Raw genomic sequence first — 25,382 nt, forward strand, 5'->3', positions numbered from 1 at the left:
CGGCCTTCACTTGCTGACAATTCGGACATCTTGCCACAAAGTCCGCCAGATTCCTCTTCATATCATTCCACCAATAGACTTCCTTAAGATCATGATATATTTTTGTACAACCTAGGTGCATGGATTACCTAGAAGTGTGAGCTTCAGTCAAAATTCTTTCACGGAGACCATCCACATTTGGAACACATAGTCGCCCTTGGTACCTTAGTATATCATCATCCATGCTAAGAGAAAAGGCCATGGCCTTATGTTTATGAATCCCCTTTTTCAATTGCACCAACAATGGATCGTTGTATTGCTTCTCTTTGACTTCCACAACAAGCGATGATTCAGCCCTATTTTGCACAATTACCCCTCCTTCACTAGAGTCTGCAAGACGAACTCCCAAACTAGCTAATCGGTGAACTTCTTTGGCCAATGGCCTTTGATATGCCTCCAAGTGAGCCAAACTACCCATGGATTTCCGGTTAAGAGCATCTGCCACAACATTGGCCTTTCCTAGATGATATAGATTATCAATGTCGTAGTCCTTGAATAACTCAAGTCATTTTCTCTACCTCAGATTCAACTCCTTCTGCTTGAAAATATATTGAAGGCTCTTATGGTCCATGAATATATCCACATGGACCCCATATAATTAATGACGCCAAATTTTCAATGCAAATACCACTGCCGCAAGTTCTAAATCATGTGTTGGATACTTGGATAGTTCTTTTCATGATTCTTGAGTTGTCTAGAAGCATAAGATATAACCTTTCCATGTTGCATATACACATCCAAGCCCAATTCTTGAAGCATCACAATATACCACAAATGCTTCTATACCCTCTGGTAGAGTCAACACCGGTGTCGTTGTCAATCTTGCTTTCAATTCTTGGAAACTCTTTTCACAAGCATCTGACCATTGGAACTTAATTGCCTTCTGGGTCAATTTAGTCAATGGAGAAGCAAGAGTAGAAAATCCCTCCACAAACTTTCTGTAATATCCAGCTAAGCCTAAGAAACTGCGAATCTCTGTTAGAGTTGTAGGCTTCGGCCAATTCTTCATAGCTGAAATTTTCTAAGGATCAATCTTAATTCCCTCACTAGAAACTACATGACCCAAGAATATGACTGATTCAAGCCAAATTTCACACTTTGAAAACTTTGCATATAACCGGTGCTGATGTAGGGTTTGCAGAACTACCTTGAGATGATCGGCATGGTCTTATCGACTTCGTGAATATACAAGAATATCGTCAATAAACACTATCACAAAAGAGTCAAGGAATGGCTTAAAACTCGATTCATAAGATCCATGAAGGTTGTTGGGGCATTTGTTAGCCCAAAAGACATCACCAAAAATTCAAAGTGCCCATATCGGGTTCTAAAAGTTGTTTTCGGAATATCCCGCTCCCTGATCGTCAATTGGTGATACCCGGATCTTAAATCAATCTTGAAGAAGTACCTGGCACCTTGCAATTGATCAAACAAGTCATTTATCCTTGGCAGTAGGTACCTATTCTTGATTGTGACCTTATTAAGCTGCCAATAGTCAATACACATTCTCAGTGACCAATCTTTCTTTCTTACAAAAAGGAACGGTGCGCCCCAAGGCGACACACTTGGCCGGATAAAACCCTTTTCTAACAAATCTCTCAATTGTTCCTTTAGCTCCTTCAATTCTGCCGGTGGTGGTACGTATATAACGCTGTAACCTTTTCCATATTCCATATACATATAATATACGTGTATATAAAACCATCTGATCATGGGTCAATGTACATGTATAAATGCATGAAATGCATAAGAAATACGTTAATAAGATTTCTCGGAATCTCATAAAATCATTATGTCTTTGATTAAAATCATGAAATATACTTTATCAACTTACGTTTTTTTTTAGACCCATGAACAGATGATAGAATAATAGGACACATGGAAAATCAAGAACATAAGCATCTATGGCATTTCTATGAATAGAGTCATTTATGGAAGTTGTGCATTTACTCATTTCGTTTGTATCGTATGGATCATGCGAAAAGAAAGAAGGGATAGCCTTAACATACCTGAGCCGATTCTCTCGTCAATTGCGGCAAATCACGTAGCAGCGGATCGAATTAGAGGAAAATTCGTATGATATTCTTGAGGAAGATTGTACTGTACTCCCTTAGAATCCTAAATTCCACATTGCTATAGTATTAAATAGTCTTCGTATGAAATGTTGATGCAATTATGTTACCAGAATGATATCTCTCTTTGTATGATACCTCTCTTTGCTATTTCATTAAGAAATCTCGTTTGACTTTTGTTCAAGAAAATCACGTTGCTATGTAGATGAGATACAAGCATTTCTCAAGAAAATCACTTTGCTATCATTTTGAATGAGTTGCTGAAGCTTTCTTTGTCATTGTAGAGACTCAAAAATGAATTAGAAAGGTTCTCTTAACCTTTGGGAGTGGGCCCCACTTACCTTATACACCTTACTATCATGGTCATGTGGTACCTTGTATGGCATTAGTCCATAAATACGGGGTATTATAGCTTGGACCGTATTTTATCCCAAAACGTCAAACTTCGACGACATTTATTTTCCTTGATTTTCTTACCCTCTCACCTTCACGAACTTACTCATCACTTGTTTGAAATAGAGTAATACGTATAATCCCAAAATAATCTCATTCCCGAACTTACATCGATTAACTTACGACGAAACTTTAACGTACGAAAATGCGGGATGTAATATCTCATTTTCGAGTTTTTATCAGTTTACTTATGGCGTATTTTTACGTACGAAAATATGGGGTGTAACATCATTCCCCCCTTTGGAACATTCGTCCTCGAATGTTGACTGATGCACTTATCATTCTCATAACTCATAGCTCTTGCGAATACTTTAATACTCTTCTTGCCATTTAGGCAACTGTTCTTTGAATAAATCCAAAGGCCAGGGCATACCTTTAGGCCTCTTTCTCACACCACGGTCTGTGGTCGGAATTCTTCCTACCTAGTAACTCTTGCTACTTTCTGTTATATGTGAGTGCCTAAATTTTGACTATATTTGAATTTTTACCACCTTCTACTATGTAATTACTTTTAGAAATTTAATATATTTTTTTAGCTTTATTACATTTTTTTTATATAGGGTATGAATTAAAAATAATTTAAAAGGTCAAAGTATTATATTAGTATTATTTTTGTTTTTTGTCTTTATTTTTAAATAAAATAAATTATTAAAAAAACAAAAAAATATTTTTTTTTTAATATTCGGATGGGAATAAAATAATAGGAAAATTAAAAGTAGGGAATAAAAAAAGTAAAAGTAAAAGTAGATGGAAATTATTTTTTTTTTAAAGTAAAAGAAAGTGGAAAAATAAAAAAATAAAAGTAAAAGAATGTGGAAATTTAAAAAATGAAAAGTAAAAGAAAGTTGGAATTAAAAAATAAAAGTAAAGGTAGCTGAATTTTTTTTGAAAAAAAGAAAAGTAAGATAAGTGAAAAATAAAAAAAAGAAAAGTAAAATAAGTGGAAAATAAAAAAAGAAAATTAAAAAAAGTGGAAAATTAAAAAATAAAATTAAAGGAAAGTGGGAAATTATTTTGTTTTTTAAAAAGAAGAAAATGGAAAGTGGGAATTTTTTTTAATTAAAAAATAAAACTAAAAAAAATAATAAAGAAAAATCTGAATTAATTTTGATTTTTTTTCTATAAATAGAAGAGAAATGTGAGAGAGAGAAACAAAATAGAGAGGAAGGAATTGAGAGAAATTTATTTTCTTCTTCTAGGATAAAAAAATTTCTACTCGTGACATTCTTTCTTTGTCTTTCTTTTGAAAAATCCAGCAAAATCACCCCCAAAAAAATAGCTTTAAACCTAGCAAAAACAAGCCACTAAATCACCGATTTTGCAAGGTCGATCGGGGTTGCAAGTCACAATGTTTTGTTCGAGGTTTCGTGGCCGGTGAAAGCTCCAGTCAACACTCGTCGAATTGTTTAACGCTCTTGTAATTTCAACTCTATTAATTTATATCAAAGGTCCATTATTTCCCTTTCTTCACTGATTATAATTGTCCATTTACCTTCTTGTCTATTGGTGTGATTATAAGGTAGCATGAAGTAGTAGTTCACTCTATTGATATTTGAACCATTTGAATCTGATTGTTTCCTTATTCATATGTTTATTGGACTATGATGTTAATTTTAGAGTTGCAAAGTTTTGTTTTTAGTTGATTTAATCGGATAAAGGGTCTATTGAATCACTATAATTCGGCTTGTTTACTAATTTTGTTCATTAGATTGTGGTGTCATTAGTTTTGTTTAAGAAATGTATAGAATATGGGATACTGGGTTGGATAATTTGCTTGGGCCACGATTTATTTCTAAGGAAATTGGTTTTTGGGCTACCGGAGAAGAAAAGATTTTGGGCCAAAAGATTTAGTCTCATCAGGCCCAAAGTAATAAATAATATAGCTGGCCCATCTTTCTCTAAACTAGCCCACTTTTCTATAAATAATAAATCTAATTCTTCCACAAATAATTACATACCTCATGACCTTACAATAATCTCAAAATTAGTAATTGAATAATATTCGAACATCGTAGCTTGCTTTAGGCGCGATTAATAATAAATCATCGTGACTCTGGGTACGGTTCCCATGGCATAGTCACGATACGTAATCCCCAATTCGAGTGTGTGTTTCACATGACTCGACCACAACTTCAAACAATAATAAATAAAATTAAACACGTTGTAGATTGCGGGTGGTTTCGCGTGACGCGATTTGCGATGTGTATAAACAATGAGTGTACGACAATGTAACTCGTCTCATATTAATTCCATAAAAGTTTAAAATACAGTAATGTAATAAAAGCGATAAAAGGAATAAAAATGCACATATAGGTTTAAAACATGTGCTAAATCAGATAACTAGGCCAATTATTAATAGTTGAGCGACCGTGCTAAAACTACGAAACTCGAGAGTGCCTCACACCTTCTCTCGGGTTACTAGAATTCCTTACCCGGTCTTCTGTGTTCGCAGACCATAAATAAGAGTCAATTTTCCTCAATTTGAGATTTTAAAATAAATCTGTGTCTTGGGACACCATAAATTATTCCAAGTGGCGACTCTGAATAAATAAATAATCTCATTTTGAATAATGTCATTTAAATTGGAAAAACTCCATATCCCCTATCCCCTCAGGAAAAAGGAGGTGTGACAGCTCTAGCGACTCTGCTAGGGACAAAAACCTAGAGTCTCTGGTTTAGGATTCAGAATTACTTGGCTTTCTTGATTGCTGATATTACTGTGTTTGTGGGCCTATTATGCTAATTACTGCTCATTTACCGCTTTGATATTATTTGAATTGTATAAACTGCCTTTTTACGTCCCCCTTCTCACTCTTCTGAATTTATGGTGCACACGTGCGCGTGGCCCACTTTTCTGATAGAGGTCATACCAAATAGAACGAGGTTGGATCAGTAACTAGGCCGAGTAGACTTTCGTGCTCCCGGTACGTTGCCCCCACCTCGGCTCAAGCTGTCCGCTTGGGTAAGCCAGGTCTAAAACACTCCCCCAGGATTTTAAACCTATAATAACATAGCCTCATGTCGTATCCCTAGTAGGAACATTTATTTGCATCACGTGCATTTGACTTTGGGGACTCAACACGGGGGTTGAGTCCGTCTAGGACAGGTGTACCCGATAATTACAAGACTATCCTGATGCATCTTATGTTAGATTCGGTTTGTGCATGTTAACCGGCTTCTAAAACATAAAAATAAGAATTGAGAGAAACCCAGAAGGAAGAAAATAGGAGAGAGAAAATTTATCCGATTTTTAAAAAATCTCGGTATTTGAAAATCCAAAAACCCTGTCAAAATTTTACCCCAAAACGATTATTACAAAATAATATTGAATTTTTCCCAAAAATAAAAGTGTCATCCCATTCCTGAAATATTGACTGAACTATGCGAGTCTGATTCTCACTGGATGTGAGATACATAGGCAAACTTCATCGATTTCGGCCCCCAATTTTTAAAAATTTAAAAATATTTTCCTTTAATTCCTTCTTTAGAAGTTTTTCTTAGAAAATCCCAAATTAAAAAAAAAAAAGATTTTAAGCCCAAAATATATTTTCTTTCATTTTAGAAGTCTCTCATTTGAAAATAAAATCAAATCAAAATCCAAAAATATGTTTTTCCCTTCTTTAGAAGTCTTTCTTCCAAACTTTCAAAAAAAAAAAACAAAATCAATCAAAATCCAAAAAAAATTTATTTTCTTTCTCCTTTAATAAATCTTCTTTTCAAAAATTCCCAAAGAAAAAAAAAAGAGCTAGCTTATGTACTTTGTTCCCGGTATTCCTGAACTACGTAATGATCTAATTCATGTGGCGTCATGATACGTAAGCAATCCACATCGGATTCGATCATTGCCACTAAATAAACTGAGTGAAAAACAAAATTGAGTTAAAAGGAAAGAAAGAAAAGAGTGACTAAAAAAACAGAGAAAACGAAATAGCGAAAAAAAAAAAAGCAAGAGTGAAAGAATCCACAAAGAGAACTCTTTGTCCAATTTGAAAAATAAAGCCGAGGAAAGTTTCCGTGGACATGCTGTCAAATGGCGCGAGCAAGCCGCCGGGGTAAAGCCTTCAATGGACGAAGCATAAATGATTACGATTTTCCTACAGGCCTAAGAAGCGGACTACTTCCAGAACATGATGTCCGCTATGGGTAAGCCGTTCGTTGAGGCTATCAAAATTGGGGAGATGGTCGAAAATGGTTTAAAACGGGCTGAATTTTGAGTTATGCAGCCTTTAAGGCCACATCATAGGCCGTTCAAAATGGTTCAGGGGGTTTGGTAAACAGAAATTGGAGAGAAAGTGGGAGACATGATGGCTTCGAGCTCGAAGGGGGCCCGCAGGACATTCAACCAATCATAATGCTTTCTATGGTCTCACGACACTATTATCCCCATCAAGATGCTGCTTATGCCTTGGCACCACCTCCCTATGTGGTGTTGAACATGCAACCTTACATGCGGCCACAACATTATACACAAAATCGAGCTCCACATCCCATAAATGCCCGTCCCTACCAAGCTCCATATAATCCCCAACCAAATGTTCTCCAATACAATCCTTGCCCAAGAGAGACCCCTAGAAGGAATCAGTTCACCCCTATTGGTGAATCATACTCTAGCTTGTTTAAAAAGCTAGTCAGGCTAGGTCTGCTACAGCCAGTGGCCCCGAACCGGCCAAACCCCGAGTCCCCCTCGCACCGAGCTGATGCTAGATGTGAATACCACTCCGGAGTAGTGGGGCATGATACTGAAGATTGTTGGACTCTTAAGAGAGCAGTGGAAGACCTCATCGAGGTCAAGGCAATAATGCTTAGGGATGAAGAGGCCCGTAATATGATGAATAATCCTCTGCCTACTCACACCAATGGGCCAGTAGTCGGAATGATCTGTGAAGATGATGAATTTGATTCAGCACTGAAGGCCATTGCAGCCATTGCCGAGACCGAAGAAAAGCCAAAAAAAAAAAGGTCGCCAAGCCTGAAAGTCACCCATCAGATGGGAGTCTCGGTAGCCAGTCTTGCTATCCTTTCTATGTTCGGATTATCTCAGGGTGTGATCCGGATATTTTAATTTATTGTCTTACTTTCCAATGTAAACCCTTCTATCTTTAAAATTAAAAAAAAATCAAAAAAAAAAAAAAATCAAAAAAAATTAATATTTCGTTGTCCAGGAATGTCGCTTTTCTTAATCTTCTCACTTTTTTTATTCTCTTTTCAGTTCTGTTAATGCAAATTTTAATGACATGACATGCTTGCGGACTTCATGCCCAGATCCTAAAATGTTGTTAGACTTTGAAATAATGATTCAAGAGTTAGAATGCAATGAAGATAAGTTTAAGGAAATAAAACAAAGAATCGGAACAACTAAGGGAAATTGGCTCCAGATTGGAAAGGTCCATACATTGTAACAAAGTACTGCCAAAAGAGAGCGTTGTACCTGGAAAACATCGAAGGAAATGTCCCTGAAACAACTGTCAATGCAGGTGCAGTCAAAAAGTACTATGCTTGATCGTCTATATAGCATTAAGTTCTCCGGTTGGGATGAAGAAGACTTTCTTTCTCACTATCCAAATATTCAACCCTTTGCAAACCCTTTGAGCCAGATTTTTTTTTATTACCCTCTTTGGGACCTGGAAGTTATTATTGAAAAAAAAATTGAATGAAAATGAAAAAGAAAAAAAATGAAAAAAAAATTTAAAAAAAGAGAAGAAGAAAAGACAAAAAGAAAATGAAATGAAAAAAAAAGAGGAAAAAGGAAAGGAAAAAGAAAGAAAAAAAAACAAATCATAAGAAAAAGCAAAAGAAAAATATAATAAACAAAGTTCCTTGAACTACGTTCGACTTGATTCCGAAAGGATACGTAGGTAGCCTCTCTTTGAGGTTCAGTCACACCAAAATAAAAATTCACATTTCCAAAAAAAAAAAAAAAAACTGAAACTGGGGCAGATATTACAATGGTTCGGCGATGGTTTCGTCTTAAAGGTTCCAAAGTTGTAATTAAATCCAAATTCTTTTTATCCAAATCCTTTTCAAGTCCTTCCGATCAATCAACGAGAATGTTCAAGAATTGGAGGATACAGTCACTTGGATCTGATACAACAAAATGAGAGAAGTAAAATGAGAGAGTCTTATTGGTAAAAACCCTCATGGGCACTGCAAGGCGATGGTGAGTAAATAAACCAAAATGAGAGTCTTGTTAGTGAAAATTCACAAAGAGCACTATAAGACGATGGCGAGAAGAGAAATGAGAGAGGTCAGTTGGTGAAAACACGCAAAGGGCGCCACCGATCGAAAAGAGGATCCTCACACCCATTGGCATTGACACAGTCCTAGGCAAGGTTTCTCGGATTCAAGGCAAATATTGTGATGAATTTCTGAGAGTCGTACAGTGGACACAGATCGGGCATCCAGTCCAAAAGACATGTCATGTTCATTGAAGTCCGCATATACTCCAGATAAGTCCTTCTTTCCTTCCCCCGAAAGGGATATCTCTTGTCTAAATTCATTGTCCATTTTATTGTTTGTTGTTCTTTGAATCCCTTTCGGTCTAACTCTGTTCCAAAACTAAGGCAAAGAAGGGATAGCAAGACTGATTTACAGGTTTTTGTTTGATACAAGCTAATATTCAAGAGGCACCCAGCCTTGGTAGGGGCATTAAGTCAACCCTGATTGGCCATGGTGGCTGATGCTTTGAAATCAAAAACTCTCGAAAGAAGGAAATCAAATTGAAAGTGCCTACAAGGCAAAATGAAGTTGAATAGGTTAAGTCCCAAATGGCTAACCGTTTTGGCAAATTTTGAAAAGCTAAAGATTCCCCAATGCTCTGGAATTAAAAGTTTTGGAGGAAAGAAGTCGAAAGTGAAATGCCACAAAGGCAAAATAAAGTTGAAAAGGTTAAGTCCCACGCGACCAACCGTCATGTAAGTCAAAGGCTCTCCCGGGCCAGAAATGCAAGTGGTATTCATGAAACATCTAGTGGCAGGTTGAAATCATCATTAAAAGATGATGGGCACAAAGCCAAGCTGCCAAAGATTTCAAGGCCACAAACCGACCACAACTTTTAAAACTCACAATTTTTCTTTGTTTGCAGCAGGAACAAAGCAGTGCAGAATGGCGATTCCTAAAGGACGAATGTCACCAAATGTGAGTTTTGCAAAATCTCTATTTTCTTTTATTTTCAGCATGCATCACTATTACAGATTATTTTTGTAGCTTAACCCATGTAGAACCTATTCGCCTAGGGATTCCAACTCATATTTCCGGGTAGAAGTACTCTTTGCCCAAGCTGTTTTTCGTAGCTTAACCCAGGTAGAATCGTTTTGCCTAGGGGGATCCAGCTCATAGTTTCGGGTAGAAGTACTCTTCGCCCAGGCTGTTTTTTGTAGCTTAACCCAGGCAGAACCTTTTCGCCTAGGGGGATCCAGCTCATAGTTCCGGGTAGAAGTACTCTTCGCCCGGGCTATTTTTCGTAGGTTAACCTAGGTAGAACCTTTTCGCCTAGGGGGATCCAGCTCATAGTTCCGGGTAGAAGTACTCTTCGCCCAGGTTGTTTTTCGTAGCTTAATCTAGGTAGAACCTTTTCGCCTAGGGGGATCCAGCTCATAGTTTCCGGGTAGAAGTACTCTTCGCTTAGGTTGTTTTACGTAGCTTAACCCAGGTAGAACCTTTTCGCCCAGGGGGATCCAGCTCATAGTTCCGGGTAGAAGTACTCTTCGCTCAGGATGTTTTACGTAGCTTAACCTAGGTAGAACATTTTCGCCTAGAGGGATCCAGCTTATAGTTCCGGGTAGAAGTACTCTTCGCCTAGATTGTTTTACGTAGCTTAACCCAGGTAGAAACATTTTGCCTAGGGGGATCCAGCATATATTCCGGGTAGAAGTACTCTTCGCCAGGCTCCCTTTTCACAGTTTAACCCAGGTAGAACCTTTTCGCCCCAGGGGATTCATTTTCATTTCAGTAATACAGGGCACCAACCTCTGGTTACATTTCTTTTCCGTAATACAGGGTGCCATCCCCTGGTTACATTTTGTTAATAGTATCAGGGTATGCCAATCCCTAGTCGCTTTTGCAATATAGGGTCTCCACTCCCTAGTTTCTTTTATTTTATACATAGGGTCTCCATTTCCTAGTCTCTGATTGTTTTTCATAGTACACCATTCCCGACCTTTTATTGTTTTCAATAAAGAACTAGTTTTGAATTTTGTTACAATAACTCACAAAATTTTCCTAGTGCAAACTGGGGTAGAAAAATTTTGCTCGTTTGTTTGTTTTGGTGTCTGAGTAGGTTTTACCTCGAAGCACAGTGTTCAAGATGGCCAAAAGAAGAAGTCTCAATTCAGAATAAAAGAAAAAAAAAGGTGAATCCAAAATGCAAAAGTAGTTGAAAGATGCGGAATGCTCAAGACATGACTGAAGCCACGAGCATTGGAGTCCCGTTTTGATTAGAAGAAGCTATAGAACAATGAACTAGCACCTACAGCTAGCGAGCATCAAGGTTTAGATGAGAGTCTGCATGAAGAACCAGTCAAGACTCAAGATCAAGTTTCAGAAGACTTAGTGATAGGAATCTTGTAACTCATAGCTGATAGGCTTGTTGAGTTTCTTTTTTATTTTGATAGAATAGCAGGACCGCAGACTGGAGCCTCGACGGAACCTTACTCAACTCCTCAACTCATCATTCCACCATTCTCCTTGAACTACACGTGACCTGATTCCCCTATAACCCGGGATATGTAGGCTATCCAAAACCAGGACTCGCTTGCACCCTATCTTTTATTTCGTTTCCTTTTGAATAACGGTTTAGTCAAATATTAGTCACATGGCTCACCTAGTCTTTGCCTGAAAACTCTTCATGTTTCCAAGCAAAGAGGGGCAGCTGTGAGCACCTAATTTTTTACTATATTTGAATTTTTACCACCTTCTACTATGTAATTACTTTTAGAAATTTAATATATTTTTTTAGCTTTGTTACATTTTTTTATATAGGGTAAGAATTAAAAATAATTTAAAAGATCAAATTATTACTATTAGTATTACTTTTATTTTTTATCTTTATTTTTAAATAAAATAAATTTTAAAAAAAACAAAAAAAATAAATATTTTTTTTTGGATGGGAATAAAATAATAAGAAAATTAAAAGTATGGAATAAAAAAAGTAAAAGTAAAAGTAGGCGGAAATTATTTTTTTTTTAAAGTAAAAGAAAGTGAAAAATTAAAAAAATAAAAGTAAAAGAATGTAGAAATTTAAAAAATAAAAAATAAAAGAAAGTTGGAATTAAAAAATAAAAGTAAAGGTAGCTGAATTTTGTTTTAAAAAAAGTAAAGAAAGTAGAAATTTAAAAAAAGAAAAGTAAGATAAGTGGAAATTAAACAAAAAAGAAAAGTAAAATAAGTGGAGAATAAAAAAAAAGTAAAAAAAGTGGGAAATTAAAAAATAAAAGTAGAGGAAAGTGGGGAATTATTTTTTTTTTAAAAATAAGAAAAATGGAAAGTGGGAATTCTTTGTAATTAAAAAAAAAGTAAAAAAAAATAAAAACAAATCTGGAAAAAAATCATTTTTTTCTATAAATAGAAGAGAAATGTGAGAGAGAAAGAAAAAAAAATAGGGAGGAAGGAATTGATAGAAATTTATTTTCTTCCTCTAGGATAAGGAAATTTCTACTCGTGTCATTCCTTTTTCATCTTTCTTTCGAAAAATCAAGAAAAATTACCCCCCCCAAAAAAATAGCTTTAAACCCAGCAAAAACAAGCCACTAAATCACTGGTTTTGCAAGGTCGATCGGGGTTGCAAGTCGTAATTTTTTGTTCGAGGTTTCGTGGTTGGTGAAAGCTCCAGTCAACACTCGTCGAATTGTTTAGCGCTCTTGTAATTTCAACTCTGTTAATTTATATCAAATGTCTGTTATTTCCCTTTCTTCACTAATTATAATTGTCCATTTACCTTCTTGTCTATTGGTGTGATTATTGGGTAGCATGAAGTAGTAGTTCACTCTATTGATATTTGGACCATTTGAATCTGATTGTTTCCTTGTTCATATGTTTATTGGACCATGATGTTAATTTTAGAGTTGCAAAGTTTTGTTTTGAGTTGATTTAACCGGATAAAGGGTCTATTGAATCACTGTAATTTGGCTTGTTTACTAATTTTGTTCATGAGATTGTGGTGTCATTAGTTTTGTTTAAGAAATGTATAGAATATGGGATAGTGAGTTGGATAATTTGCTTGGTCCACGATTTATTTCTAAGGAAATTAGTTTTGGGGTTGTTGGAGAAGAAAAGATTTTGGACCAAAAGATTTAGTCTCATCTGGCCCAAAGTAATAAATAACATAGCTGGCCCATCTTTCTCTAAACTATCCCACTTTTCTATAAATAATAAATCCAATTCTTCCGCAAATAATTACATACCTCATGACCTTACAATAATCTCGGAATTAGTAATTGAATAATATTCGAATATCGTAACTTGCTTTAGGCGCGATTAATAATAAATCATCATGACTGTGGGTACGGTTCCCGTGGCATGGTCACGATACGTAATCCACAATTCGAGTGTGCGCTTCACGTGACTCGACCACAACTTCAAACAATAATAAATAAAATTAAACACGTTGTAGATTGCGGGTGCGTTTCACGTGACGTGATTTGCGATGTGTATAAACAACAAGTGTACGACAACGTAACTCGTGTCATATTAATTCCATAAAAGTTTAAAATGCAGTAATGTAATAAAAGTGGTAAAAGGAATAAAAATGCACATATAGGTTTAAAACATGTATTAAATCAGATAACTAGGCCAATTATTAATAGTTGAGCGATCGTGCTAAAACCACGGAACTCGAGAGTGGCTCACACCTTCTCTCGGGTTACCAGAATTCCTTACCAGGTCTTTTGTATTCGCAGACCATAAATAAGAGTCAATTTTCCTCGATTTGGGATTCTAAAATAAATCGGTGACTTGGGACACCATAAATTATTCCAAGTGGTGACTATGAATAAATAAATAATCTCATTTCGAATAATGTCACTTCAATTGGAAAAACTCCATATCCCCTATCCCCTCGGGAAAAAGGGAGGTGTGACATCATGCAGCCTGTACGACTTTTTCCTTGTATGTGCGCCTATGCGACTATTTCTCTTCTTTCCTCCAGTTTTTAGCCAATATCTAGGCCTCACTTTGTAAGCATATACAGAGCTTGATAAGATGTCTCTCTGGCATCTATAGGTATACTGAAGTTCTTTTCTCGATACTTTGTTGAACTTACAAATAATGTTATATCTTATTTCATAGACCCGGTTATCCATTCATATGACTTTACTTCATCTAGGTAGGTCATACTATACATAACTCTTACTTTGATTTATCGTTACTGAGGTCTGCTACCGAACTCCAGGTTACTTTTGTTGCTTCTTATCATAGATGTATAAATCCATGTCCTTCGATGCATCCTTATTATTGTTCATCTAAAGGATGACGACCTAATCTCATCTCATACTTTGTGACTTTTGTCCATCCATCATTGATTCACCTCAATATTGTTCCACAATATACAACTGATAACTTAAAACTTCTTACGTAATACCTTGCCACTAGGGCTTACGTTGCATCGAGGAATATTTGAAGTGATTTTCCTGATCCATTTAGCGGCGATACTGTACTTTAATAACCGTATTTTATAGTATCCCAATGTGATTCACTTACGTGGGTATTTTAATCCCGTACAGTTCATGAAATCCTCTTCAAATCATTACTCAATCGAAGGCCCAAATGTCATCCTTTATCCATCACAATTACACCCTCATTGTAATACCAAGGCAGCATTCCATCTCTTCTAAATGCTACTAGTCTTAGACTCCTTTGAGTTCATTCAGACTATACTGAGCTTTCAAACTTAGAGAAACCATTAGCTCTCTTGTTTTCATGGGCTTAATCCCGAGGACTTATCCATTTCTATCACCTCTTCATTCGCATTTTCTTATCCTTACTCCTCACTTGTTAAAACCTTGTCGTTTTACCATACTTTAGCTTCCGATCTACACATATCTATTATTACTACTCGCAACCTTCCTTCCACTTGCTTGCACCCTGGATTTCCTTATGTTATTCTGAAACATCAAGCGATATATCACATCGTCTCAAACTCTTCCTTACTCTCTTAACTAGTCCTCTAGGTACCTAGAAACTATAGGCTAGAAGATATACCACTAGCGACGCCGCTATCATTCCTGGATACTGAATCCTAGAGCTTCTAGCCTTTTATCCGAAGTATGGTCTATTCACAACCTTCTGCATTTGAGTATTTCGTACGTTGTTCATCTTTACCTTACTTGCCTTCAAATCTAGCATCACATCTTTTATCTCTTTTATAACCTTCCTTCCATATAGGTATAATTCATATCCACAACTTGAAGTTCTATTATAATACTTGCACCTCTGGTGCATACACAATCCGGTGGGAGCTTCATACTGACTTCTTATGTAGCTGGTACTTCTTCTAACTGGCTTTATCGTAAGCCATTATAGATTATGGTTGGTGTACTATCTATCTTGTACCTCTGATATTAGAGTAAGTCTGCAATGTTTTACGATTTTTTATAATTTTCTAGGTCTAATAATCAGACTCCTATTTTACTTAGTTGATGTAACTCTTTATTCCTCTTTCTTCTGATCAGCCTTTATGTAGGCTTAATCTATCTTCCAATTTACGGCTCATGGAATTTAGTTATTGCTTTAGCCCTTCATGGACGTTATGGAATATCCATGATACAATCTTCTAACAATTCAATCCTTTGTTTATGACCTGGACTCAATTCTTTCTTTTAACTTATACTAGAGTCTTCTACGGCCATATGATTGTCAACATATATGTTGCATGGATAATACTCTGAAACCTTAAGTGCGTTCATAATGTAACTAACTCTGAATCATTGATCGAATAATTCCTTGTGTTCCTTCTCAATTTTCTTTAAATGTAAGCAATTACTTTTCCCGGTCTTTCTGCCACTTGTTGCACGAATACTTGGCTTATCTTAGTGCCCACACATATTGGAATTCCATACAATCCATATGATCTTGAATATCGCCTTTTGATTTATTTCTTCTTCCCGTTCATTAGCCACGATAGGTGCCACTTTCTTATGAAGTGCATGCAATATTGTTGTGAGACTGTTGTTACAAGACCATTTCTTCTTTAAGCCATTGTGCTTAGGTTGAAGCTCTCTTCCTTATTTCCTCAGCTAGTCTTTCGTTGTAGTACTTGGGGAAGACCCTCTAACTTTTGTAAAGCTGCGAGCTTATTACGTCGTATACCCGATAGAATTTTTGATGTCCTTCCTCGCCTATAATTATCCGTAGTTACTTACTTCCAAACCCTTGTGCTTATACGGTTGCTCATGAGCTAATATTTTTACTGTCTTCTCATTGTACTCTCTTTTATTTTCGTAATACTCATACGGTACCTTTAACTACCCCAACTCCTATCTGAATATTTCTCAAGGGTCACGATGTCATATCTGCGAGACTGAATTCCCCATGTTGGGGTTTACTATGTTTATCTTGCATGAGCTGTTGATTTGTCTTTATCCTCTTGTCTAGCCATAACTAGGCTCTTCCTGAATCAACTACTCATTGGCCCATTCTCATATCAATATTCTGCATAATCTTTCTTGGGTTATTTCCTTTATCTTAACTTACGTCTCGCACTGGCTCCTTATTTATCAATAACATCTTGGTAGGAACCCCTTACTTCCTCTCCTTGACGTCCTGTTTGCATAATATTCTAGAATCGTAGCATATCTGTAGGATTCAAATAAGTGCAATCTCATCCCTTTTTCATTTGTTTTTCTATCTCATTCTTCCTTTACCATTCCATAATTGCTGGAACCATTTAATTCTGACTTAATTCCACATCACTCCATATTCCCCCCTTTAGGGGAGTATTAAGATTTAGCGCTACGACGATCTACCTATAGATATTTTACCTCTTCATCTTTGGCGTATTCTCACATCATCGATGGTCCTTACTCGCCTTGCGGTAATCCTTCTGGTAGTCGCATTGGAGTCACGAACGTATTTCTCGAAATGAGGATATGACTTTATGGCCTACACTCTTTTGTTGTCTCAAGGCCTTTCACCTCTCGTCTTTTCCTTCACTTGACTATAGACTCTGTAATACTGTCATATTTTTGATCTACCGTTGTCATCCATGTATCACATCTTACTCATAATGCTTCATTAACTCTCTGCTTATTTCCCTTCTAACATTTCTGTTTATCACTTTATTCCGAAAACTTCAACAAGACATTCTTTTGCTTTTAGCTCCCCTTGCTCCATCCACTGGCTCTTCGGGTTGCCTAACATTCTCTCTCTACTAGGGACAGAAGTTACACTAAGATAATAATTATCCCTTCCAGGCTTCCAGTGCCTATCTTTGTAGTACTCATATCTAGTTGTACTATTTTAGAGTGCACCCTCTGGGTGTCTCACAAGGAGATCTATTAGCACATTTGCAATATCCTTCGGAAATGTCAACTAACGCAAATGATCCATCCACCATTTTGGGTTACTCTAACCCCAGTCGGATCCTCATAAACCATCCTTCTCTTAAGAGTGGGTAGACATTCTTGCCTTAGGGATCCTTATCAAGAAGTTTACATATCTTAGTACACACATGATCTGCTGAATACATCATATTTATCCATCATAATCATGATGCAAAAATTGAGTTCCTCTTACTCAACTCTTCTACAGCTATATCTCTTACCAGCCGTCTTTCTGGATGTAGGCATCATCGTATTATGAATAAGATAGAGTTTAGGAAATTGAGTTCTTACAACTGAGTTGTACCACACGATCTTGAGTAAGAAGAAAGAGTGACAGTCCTAAATGCCCTGTAGCCTCCTTCTTATAAGTGTGGTGCACAACACACCCATAAACAAGACTCTACTAGACACAACTTGTAGACTCCCTAGGACAGAACTGCTCTAATACCACTTTTGTCACGACCTAAAACGATGGGTCGCGACGGGCACCCGGTGCTTTACTCAACTGAGTACCAACGCAGCATATCTTTCTTATCGTACTGTCGTTGGTAATTGGGCCAACATGGCCACAACTCGTAACGTATACCTATAAGTGGGAAAGCATTGTATCAATGAACCATCTTTCTTAAAACATGAATACATATGGGCCGTCAAGCCTCTGATATACTATACAATATGAACCATTGTCTACAAAGCCTCTAAGAGTATTTGACATCAAATAGGATAGGGTACCGGCCTACCCATAAGTCTGTAGCAAAATTCTGACATGATGACTCATAGACTCGGCTGCACTCCAAATGAGGTGGAGTCTTACTGATCCTTAGCTGAATGCTAACCCCATCTACTATGAGGGCTTGTTAAACTGATTGTCTATACCTACAGGCATGAATGCAGCATCCCCGGGCAAAAAGGGACGTCAGTACAAATAATGTACCGAGTATGTAAGGAATAAAAATCAGTAAATAATAGACATGAGAGAAACATGGAGTAAAAGACTCGACATGTAAGTCTGGATAACTCTGTAAATCATAAAACACTTATAGTGTCATGCATATGCGTATGAATGTCATATCGTGCATAGGTACATGTGTTCATAACATCATCAAGCCTATGAGGGCATCCCATCATATCATCTCGGCCATTGTGGAAAAAATCATCAACGTATACAAACTCATCAGGTGGTGGTGCGTATATAACGCCGTAACTTTTTCCCATATCCCATATACATATATATACGCATATATAATGTCATCTGGTCATGGGTCAATGTACATGTGTAAATGCATGAAATGCATAAGAAATACGTTAATAAGATTTCTCGGAATGTCATAAAAATAATATGCTTGTCGGATAAACTTTATCAAATACGTATTTTTCTGAGACCCATAAATAGAAGATATAATAATAATTCACATGGGGAATCAATAATATAGACACCCCTAATACTTCTATGAATAGAGTCATTTATGAAAATTGTGCGTTTACTCGTTTTGTTTGTATCGTGTGGATCATGCCAAAAAGAAAGAAGGGATAGCCATAATATACCTGAGTCAATTTTCTTGACAATCCCTCTAACACATGCCAATCGCGACGAAACACGTAATAGCGAGATCGAAATAGGGGATAATTCGTATGAAATGCTCGAAGCAATAACGTTGCTATTGCAAGATCATCTTTGTTGAACCCTTCATTTAGAATTCAGAAAAGAGTGTTCCATTCTTTTGTTAGGACTACACAATAAGACTATTTCTAGTTCTTGCTTCAACTTAAAAGGTTGTATACCAATAAATGCAAAGTTGGTGAGATTTTTATGGTTCATAAGATATAAAAGGTTGTATACCAAGGTGACTAGGCCACATAATATATACATAAATGTGCCACCTTTCACTCATATATAAGAGTCATAATTTTAGGTCTTTGATCCTTGTCACTTGCTGCCACATTTGGGAAGGCATACCAAACTTATCCAAAATTAGTAATTAACCCACCAAAATCATTAATTATCCAAGATCCAATATTAGCTAATCCCCCACCAAAATCATTAATTATCTCAAATTACTTAAAATACTACTCACTTTTAACATATCTTATACACCTTACTATCATGGTCATGTGGTACCTTGTATGGTACTAGTCCATAAATACGGGGTATTATAGCTTGGACCGTATTTTATCCCAAAACACCAAACTTTGACGAAATTTATTTTCCTTGATTTGCTTACCCTCTCACCTTCATGAACTTACTCATCACTTGTTTGAAATAGCATAATACTTATAATCCCAAAATAATCTCATTCCTGAACTTACGTTGATTAACTTACGACGAAACGTTAACGTACGAAAATGCGGGATGTAATATCTCATTTTCGAGATTTCATCAATTTACTTATGGCGTATTTTTACGTACGAAAATATAGGGTGTAACAACCTATCTTAGATCATGCGATATAAGAATTCATTTTCCTAACGATGTGTTATGTTTTCAGCGATGCCTAAGAAGGCTACTGCTGGCCAGAAGGGCAAGTCCATGGCTGATGAGACTACTAGTCGAGCGCCACGATGTCACGACCCAAATCGATGGGCCATGATGAGTGCCCGAGTCCTACCTATCGAACACCCTTAAGCATGCGTCTAAGATAATGTCACGACCCAAACCGATGGGCACGGGCACCCGGTGCCTTACCCAACCGAGTACCAACGTTACATATCCTTCTTATCGTACTGTCATTGGAAAATGGGCCAAACGATCCATCATGGGCTAACCAGAATAAACATAAGGGAATACTCAATATAAGACGACCCAATCTGATATAAAAACTTATACATTTGACATACGGGACTATAAGGCCACAATGATCACTCGTAGGCTGAACATAGGCCGATAAAGCCATACAATCTTTCATATACATGCCATCTGTCTACAAGCCTCTAAGAATACATAATTGTCATAAAGGTCCCGACAAAGCCCCGCCATACCAATCAATACATGTCCTAATCATACTGACCAAATAGCAACTCCGAAGAAAATGGAGTGCACCAACACCTTTCGCTAAGATGATAGCTTACTTGGAGGGCTCTCGACTTATCTATCGGGACCTGCGGGCATGAAACGCAGCGTCCCCAGGCAAAAGGGACGTCAGTACAAATAATGTACCGAGTATGTAAGAAATGAAAATCAGTAAATAATAGACATGAGAGAAACATGGAGTAAAAGACTCAACATGTATGTCTGAATAGCTCTGTGAATCATTAGCATTTACAATGTCATGCATATGCATATAAATGTCATACCATGCTTAGGTATATGCATTCATAATATCATCAAGCCTCTGAGCGCATCCCATCATATCATCTCGGCCACTGTGGGCAAATCATCAACGTATACCAGTTGATCAGGTGGTGGTGCGTATATAACGTCGTAATCTTTTCTCATATCCCATATACATATAATATATGCGTATATAACGCCATCTGGTCATGGGTCAATGTACATGTATAAATGAATGAAATTCATATGAAATACGTCAATAAAATCTCTCGGAACATCATAGGACCATTATGCCTTTGATTAATGTCATGAAATAAACTTTATCAATTTACGTATTTTCTGAGACCCGTGAACAGATGATAGAATAATAAGATGCATGGGGAATCAAGAATATAGACACCCCTAGTATTTCTATGAATAGATTCATTTATGGAAGTTGTGCATTTGCTCGTTTCGTTTGCATTGTATCGATCATGCCAAAAGAAAGAAGGGATAGCCTTAACATACCTGAGCCGATTCTCTTGACAATCCCTCTAACACACGTCTTTTTGTGATAAAACACATAACGGTGGATCGAAGTAGGGAAAATTCCGTATGATGTTCTTGAGAAAGATTATACCAGGCTCCCTTAGAATTTGCAATTCACGCTTTACAGAATCAACAACCAACGTTATCTATATTTGGTATGGAATTGTTTTGCTTTCTGAAGGACTCACGACCAGCTCATTATCTTTACATAAGAGATTCAATTCTTGGTTTGATCTTTTCTTATTAAGGAATAAATACCTTACTAGTTGTAGGAAAGCCTTTAGTGGGTGTGGCCCACTTAATAGATGACGAAGCCACCTTATTCCTCAAAATATGCCATCTATGCAAGACTTAAGAGTCACTTAAATGGGATGGGGGTGCTGCCACGTTGGGGGGTTTAATCTTTACCCAATAATTTCTTAATTAATTAGGTAATATCCCATTACCCAATAATGAACCAATTACCCACAATTAATAATTTTCCCAAATTACTTAAAATACTATTCACTTTTAACACACTTTATACACATTACTATCATGGTCATGTGGTACCTTGTATTGTACTAATCCATAAATATCGGGTATTTGTCACGACCCAAACCGATGGGCCGCGACGGGCACCCGGTACCTTACTCAACCGAGTACCAACATAACGTATCTTTTCGCATTATACTATCATAGATAATTGAGTCGGAGAGGCTGTCGTGAGATAAGTAGAATACAACATGTAATACCAACTTATACATAAGACATACGGGCCTATAAGACCAAAATAACCACTCGTACACTGAACATAGGCCGACAAGGCCATACAATCTTTTATGTACATGACATCTGTCTACAAGCCTCTAAGAATACATAATTATCATAAAGGTCGGGACAGAGCCCCGCCATACCAAACAATACACGTCTAAATCATACTAACCAAACAAGCAACTCTGGAGAAAATGGAGCGCACCAACACCTTCCGCTGAGCTGATAGCCTATTTGGAGGACTCTCGACTTATCTATCGGGACCTGCGGGCATGAAACGCAGCGTCCCCAGGCAAAAGGAACGTCAGTACAAATAATGTACCGAGTATGTAAGGAATGAACATTAGTATATAATAGACATGAGAGAAACATGGAGTAAAAGACTCAACATGTAAGTCTGAATAGCTAGTGATTCATTAATATTTACAATGCCATGCATATGCGTATAAATGTCATACCATGCTTAGGTATATGCGTTCATAACATCATCAAGCCTCTGAGTGCATCCCATCATACTGTGGGCAAATCATCAACGTTTACCAGCTGATCAGGTGGTGGTGCGTATATAACGCCATAACCTTTTTCCATATCCCATATACATATAATATACGCGTATATAATGCCATCTAGTCATGGGTCAATGTACATGTATAAATGCATGAAATGCATAAGAAATACATTAATAAGATTTCTCAGAATGTCATAAAATCAATATGCCTTTCGGATAAACTTTATCAAATATGTATTTTTCTGAGACCCATGAATAGAAGATATAATAATAATTCACATGGGGAATCAAGAATATAGACACCCCTAGTACTTCTATGAATAGAGTTATTTATAGAAATTGTGCATTTGCTCGTTTTGTTTGTATCGTATTGATCATGCCAAAAAATAAAGAAGGGATAGCCTTAATATACCTGGACCGATTCTCTTGATAATGCATCTAACACACGACTTTTGCGACGAACACGTAACAACGGATCGAATTAGGGAAAAATCCATATGATATTCTTGAGAAAGATTGCACCGTACTCCCTTAGAATCGCAAAAATCTCGTTGCTATAACATTACGTAGTATAATTTCGTATGAAGATTTCTTGGCTGGAGATCCGTTACAATTGTAGATGTAGAACGCCTCCATTTTGGTGAATTTGATCACAATTTTGGATGGCTTTTCTTGCTGAAGAAAATCACGTTTTCCAGTCCATATATTTGTGAATTTGAGAATTTAATGGATTAGCCAAGATTCCTTCTAACTTTGATTTGGGAGATTCATTAATGTTGCTGGAGTCATTTTGATGCATCAATTCATGCATCCAACTTCCATCATTGAAAAATGTATTTGTTTACAATAGTTGGTCCCGCAACATCCATGTTTGATTTATTTTTTGCCACCACCTCCTTTAGTCTTGATTAGTTGGCAATTTGTTGCCACACTTACATACCCCCACGTGTATAATTGCCCCCTTATAATTATCCAATAATATTCACTTAAATACTTATCCGCAAATCCAATAATTAACCAATTACCCACATAATTAGGAATTATCTCAAATTACTTAAAATACTACTCACTTTTAACACACTTTATACATCATACTATCATGGTCATGTGGTACATTGTATGGTACCAGTCCATAAATACGGGTATTATAGCTTGGATCATATTTTATCTCAAAATGTCAAACTTCGGCGAAACTCATTTTCTTCGATTCGCTTACCCTCTCACCTTCATGAATTTACTTATCACTTTCTTGAAATAGTATAATATTTATAATCTCAAAATAATCCCATTCCTGAACTTACGTCGATTAACTTACGATAAAACTTTAACATACGAAAATGCGGGATGTAATATCTCATTTTCAAGCTTCCATCAATTTACTTATGGCGTACTTTCACGTACGAAAATATGGGGTGTACCATCATTTCCCCCTTTGGAACATTCGTCCTCGAATGTTGACTGATGCACTTATCATTATCATAACCTATAGCTCTTGCGAATACTTTAGTACTCTCCTTGCCATCTAGGCAACTGTTCTAAGAATAATGCCAAAGGTCAGGGCATCATTCCATCTCTTCTAAATGCTATTAGTCTTAGACTCCTTTGAGTTCATTCAGGCTATACTGAACTTTCCATAACTTAGAGAAATCATCAGCTCTCTTATTTTCACGGGCATAATCCCGAGGACTTATCCATTTTTGCCATCTCCTCACTCTCCCTTTCTTATCCTTACTCATGTCTTTAGTAGATCATGTGAGTATTAAGATGTGTAAGCCTCTTGATAAGGAGCCTTAAGGAAAGGATATCTATCCACCCCTATGGTGAAAGGCAATGAGAGATTCAGAAGACAGATACAAATTTCAACAAGTAAAAGAAGCAAGATGAAAAAGGATACGAGGTACCCAGCTAGTGAATATTATCATTATTTAACATTCAGGAAGGGAGATATAAGCATTTTGAGTTACCTTCAACTGTAGCAGAGGTATGTTCAATCGGCCACACCCATCTCATTTATGCCCTATGGGGGCTAACAGAAGTAGTATAAGAGAAGGCATGATATCAGGTTCTAGCTGGGGTTAGGGTAACCCAAAATGGTGGATGGATTGTTTGCATTAGTTGACATTCCCGAAGGATATTGCAAATGTGCTAATAGGTCTCCTTGTGAGACACCTAGATGGTGCACTCTAAAATAGTACAGCTAGACATGAGTACTACAAAGATAGGCACTGGAAGCCTGGAAGGGATAAATATTATCTTAGTGTGGCTCCTGTCCCTAGTAAAGAGAGAATATTAGGCAAGCCGAAGAGCCAGTAGATGGAGCGAGGGGAGCTAAAAGAAAAAGAATGTCTTGTTGAAGTTTTCAAAATAAAGTAATAGACAAAAATATTAGCAGGGAAATAAGAAGAGAGTTAATGAAGCATTATGAGTAAGATGTGATACATGGATAACAGCGGTATATCAAAAACAAATAACAATATTACAGAGTCTATAGTCAAGTGAAAGAAAAGACGAGAGGTGGCAGGCCTTGAGACAACAAAAGAGTATAGGCCATAAAGTCATATCCTCATTTCGAGAAATAAGTTTGTGACTCCAACGCGACTACAAGAAGGAAAAGTTAGATCCCGGAGTAATAGAAATTAGTATGGGCTCGTGAACAAGATAAACTAAACATGAATTAGGGATTAAGTGATTTGATAATAGTCGGCATCATGAGAATTTCAGAGATTACGTTCCGGCGATAATAGAATGGATGACAGAAGAAGATTCATGAGAAATTCAGAGAATGGTCATTCAGGAAGACACTTTCCTAAAGCAAGCAATGTGACCAAAGTTAAGCTTAAGGGACTGTGTGTGCCAGTTATACTAAGTGTCACCCTCGCAAGTAAGAAATTTTGTTATCCTTGGTACAGAAGGATTACCGTAAGGCGAGTAAGGGTCATCGATGATGTGAATGGACGCCAAAGATGAAGAGGTAAAACATATATAGGTAGATCATCGTAGCGCTAAATCTTAGTACTTCCCTAAATGGGGGAATATAGAGTGATGTGGCATTAAGTCAGAATTAAGTGGTTCTAGTAACTATGGAATAGTAAAGGAAGAATGCAATAAAAATGAGAAAGGAATGAGATTGCACTTATCCAAATCCTACAGATATGCTATGATTCTAGAACATTATGCAAACACGACGTCAGGGAAAGAAAGTAAGGGTTCCTACCCGAGATGTTACTGAT

At 36.8% G+C, this 25,382-nt stretch overlaps 1 long non-coding RNA gene across 1 annotated transcript; it reads right to left on the minus strand.

Moving 5' to 3' along the window:
- Window positions 1–21,653: 21,653 nt before the first annotated feature.
- Window positions 21,654–22,994, minus strand: LOC138899558 (uncharacterized). Its single transcript, XR_011411263.1, has 2 exons — window positions 22,565–22,994; window positions 21,654–21,908 (listed from the first exon to the last, which is right to left on the minus strand). It is a non-coding gene; the product is annotated as an uncharacterized lncRNA (long non-coding RNA).
- Window positions 22,995–25,382: the final 2,388 nt, after the last annotated feature.

Source organism: Nicotiana tomentosiformis, chromosome 9, assembly GCF_000390325.3.
Source record: "Nicotiana tomentosiformis chromosome 9, ASM39032v3, whole genome shotgun sequence".
Taxonomy (NCBI): Eukaryota; Viridiplantae; Streptophyta; class Magnoliopsida; order Solanales; family Solanaceae; genus Nicotiana; species Nicotiana tomentosiformis.